We start from the raw sequence: 3513 nt of genomic DNA, 5'->3' as shown, positions 1-3513 counted from the left end.
GGCAGTGAATTCTTTGAAGGTGCATCCTACACGATTTCCTGTACTGCTAGATCCAAGGTTATTGTTGGTATGTAGCGCAGCCTGTACTGCGGCTATGTTTGAAGCTAGAAAAGTACGGAATTCCTCTTCATTCATATTCACGGTGTGTCGAGTAGTCGGTGCCATTTCCTTCAAAATAGTTAAATGGAACAAGTTAATCATACAGAATATTAAGAGTAGTTAATAGTATTTCGTAGCATAATATGAACTCATTTATAAAAGCTTTTTCTTCATATTAGCGTTTTATAAGTTTAAATTCGGGTAGTACCTACCCGTTAAGTTCATACTTAGTAGCTAATATACAATTCAACTACTACAATTCTATATGAAAAACTGATTATAATAATATTTCGCGTTCAAACTTTTATACAATATTTTACAAACTTACAATACCGCTTATTTTACATAAAGCATGAAATATAGTACACAATAACTTTGATACAAGATAGTTGTGAAGATAATTCAAGCTACATACCAACCGATTTGTTATTGTCATTCTATGGTTGACGTATTTATACATTCTGTTAATATTACATAACTTATAAACATAGATATTATAACCTTGTAAAAAATATTGGACTAATTTAAACATTATAAATATCATATTTAATAATTATAAAATTATAATATATATTTAAAATATGTTCATAATATTTTTTATTTAAATATTCGGTATATAAATATTTAGTTGGTATCCGAGCGTTGGTCTTAGAGAACCAGAAAATTTGCATTAGTGTGTCTTATCGAGTTTGTTAGGATGCATTAGTGAGTCTGGACTTCGACCGTGTTTACTTGAAAAATGATTGCTTAACAAATTTTGTTGGAAACTATATATTTTTAACATGTGAATATTATGTGATATATTAATCTCTTAACGCGTTTGATATTATGTGATAGATGTCTACCTCTAGAACAAGTCCCATTGACTCACCTAATAATAATGAAGAGTCAAATGTAAATTGGAATGATTCGTGGACTGATTCACAAGTTCCCGAAGAGGAACCGGAAGAAGAGTCGGAACCGGAAGAAGAATCGAAACCGGAAGAAGAATCGGAACCGGAAGAAGAATCGGAACCGGATGAAGAAATAGAACCGGTGGGGGAAATAATAAAACGGTTAAGTAAAAGAAAATCCTCCACCAACCGACCAAAGTTAATTATGGTCAATGGTGTTTCCGCCAAGGAAGCAAAATATTGGGAGGATTACCAATTCTCCGATGAATCGGATTCCGACGAGAATTCCGATGATGTTATAGAAATTACCCCAACTGAATTTAAAAAGGCAAAAGAAAATAATAAGGGAAAGGGCATAAAAATAGAGAAATCTAATTCCAACCCCGATGAACTTTATATGTATCGTCAACCCCCGAAGTCCTTAAGTTGTAACAATGACCCGGGAACCTCTAAACCACCAGGTTTTTCTAAACCAATGTGGACAACGACGGCTCGTATTAGGGGAACATCATATATCCCTAGAAACTTGGCAAAACGAACCAAAACCGAAGAAGAAGAAACGAGCGAGTCGGAATAAGATAGTTGTATTCGTGTGGTGTAATATATGTAATATAGTGTTCTTATGCTTTATGTAAAAATTGCTTGTATTAATAAGTATTTTTTTATGAATCTAACTCTTGTCTATTTTACAGTTTAAAAACACAAAATGGATAGACAACCCAATATTTTAAGAGACCTACCCGGAGACATGATTGATGAAATCTTGTCTAGAGTCGGCCAGAATTCTTCGGCACAACTATTTAAGGCGAGATCAGTTTGTAAGATATTCGAAGAACGTTCCAAGAATGTCTTGGTTTATAAGAGACTTTCGTTTGAAAGATGGGGGATATCACATTGGGAAACCCATAAGTTACGATGTGTTTACTTTGACGCATATATTGCGGGGAACCCAAATGCTATTTTACGCAACGGGTTAAGAAATTATTTTGACTCAATATATCCGAATATTGGACTTCGTGATTTAGAAAAAGCGGCTAACATGCAACATAAAGAAGCATGTTATGCTTACGGATTAGTAATGTTCGCTTCTCACCAAAGTGAGAACAAGAACATCGGGCTACAACTATTAAACAAAACGTTTCCACAAGTGACGGAGTCGGTAATTGGGGTAAGAAATGAGGTTTTTAGATTATTACGGGACTGTTGGACATTACGTAACCCTCGTCCCTTTGACGACGTTACAACACGCTGTCTTATCAACGGCCATAACGGTTATGTTGCACAAGACCAAGGATGGGAAGTAGTCCTAGTAAAACCAGAATGCATGACTTGTTTCTGGACGTATGAATTACGTGTCTTTATTGCCTTTGCTGAACGACTTGTGTACTAGCTTGAATTATCTTCACAACTATCTTGTATCAAAGTTATTGTGTACTATATTTCATGCTTTATGTAAAATAAGCGGTATTGTAAGTTTGTAAAATATTGTATAAAAGTTTGAACGCGAAATATTATTATAATCAGTTTTTCATATAGAATTGTAGTAGTTGAATTGTATATTAGCTACTAAGTATGAACTTAACGGGTAGGTACTACCCGAATTTAAACTTATAAAACGCTAATATGAAGAAAAAGCTTTTATAAATGAGTTCATATTATGCTACGAAATACTATTAACTACTCTTAATATTCTGTATGATTAACTTGTTCCATTTAACTATTTTGAAGGAAATGGCACCGACTACTCGACACACCGTGAATATGAATGAAGAGGAATTCCGTACTTTTCTAGCTTCAAACATAGCCGCAGTACAGGCTGCGCTACATACCAACAATAACCTTGGATCTAGCAGTACAGGAAATCGTGTAGGATGCACCTTCAAAGAATTCACTGCCTGCAAACCTTTAGAATTTGATGGAACCGAAGGACCGATCGGATTGAAACGGTGGACCGAGAAGGTCGAATCGGTGTTTGCCATAAGTAAGTGTACTGAAGAGGACAAAGTAAAGTACGCTACGCATACCTTCACAGGTTCTGCGTTAACATGGTGGAATACCTATCTAGAGCAAGTGGGACAAGACGATGCGTACGCACTACCGTGGTCAACATTCAAGCACTTGATGAACGAGAAGTACCGTCCCAGAACCGAGGTCAATAAGCTCAAGACAGAACTTAGAGGGTTACGAACCCAAGGATTTGATATTACCACGTACGAAAGACGATTCACAGAATTGTGCCTATTGTGTCCGGGAGCATTCGAAGATGAGGAAGAGAAGATCGACGCGTTTGTGAAAGGATTACCGGAAAGAATCCAAGAAGATATAAGTTCACACGAGCCCGCCTCCATACAACAGGCATGTAGAATGGCTCACAAACTAGTGAACCAGATTGAAGAAAGAATTAAAGAACAGACTGCTGAAGAGGCCAATGTGAAGCAAGTCAAAAGAAAGTGGGAGGAAAACGGTGATAAGAATCACCAATACAACAACAACAGCAATTACAACAATAATCGCAACAATT

The sequence above is a fragment of the Rutidosis leptorrhynchoides genome, chromosome 4 (assembly GCF_046630445.1).
Source record: "Rutidosis leptorrhynchoides isolate AG116_Rl617_1_P2 chromosome 4, CSIRO_AGI_Rlap_v1, whole genome shotgun sequence".
Classification (NCBI taxonomy): domain Eukaryota; kingdom Viridiplantae; phylum Streptophyta; class Magnoliopsida; order Asterales; family Asteraceae; genus Rutidosis; species Rutidosis leptorrhynchoides.
Note: the sequence above shows the minus strand (reverse complement) of the source record.